General features: G+C 34.5%; 1 protein-coding gene across 1 annotated transcript in view; it reads left to right on the top strand.

Annotated features, from left to right (window-relative positions):
• Positions 1 to 296, top strand: part of LOC119587276 (pupal cuticle protein 36-like) — a 7,474-nt gene that overhangs the window by 5,919 nt on the left and 1,259 nt on the right. The gene's annotated exons all lie outside the window — the stretch shown is intronic.

Genomic DNA, 296 nt, shown 5'->3' with positions numbered 1-296 from the left:
TTTTATATCAGTAATATATGTATTCATTTAAGTAATTTTAACAAATCTACTTTGCACAGAAATTTCGCTAACCGAAGGGAAATGGTATAAGCAAGGTCACCATTGCTGGTGAGCGAGTATATAAGGCAACGTAACTTACCTCGCCGTACAGTCTCCCAACATGAAGTTTCTCGTGAGTGCAGAAAATTATAGTTCGAGAACAGAATGTCGTACTGCATTTTATTTGCCGTATTAATAGGAAGCTCAATATTATCTGATTGAAAATATATTTAAGAGGCAAATAGTTTTTGACCGAT

Source organism: Penaeus monodon, chromosome 22, assembly GCF_015228065.2.
Source record: "Penaeus monodon isolate SGIC_2016 chromosome 22, NSTDA_Pmon_1, whole genome shotgun sequence".
Classification (NCBI taxonomy): Eukaryota; Metazoa; Arthropoda; class Malacostraca; order Decapoda; family Penaeidae; genus Penaeus; species Penaeus monodon.
The sequence above is the reverse complement of the archived record's forward strand: the minus strand, read 5'-3'. Positions and strand labels throughout refer to the sequence as shown.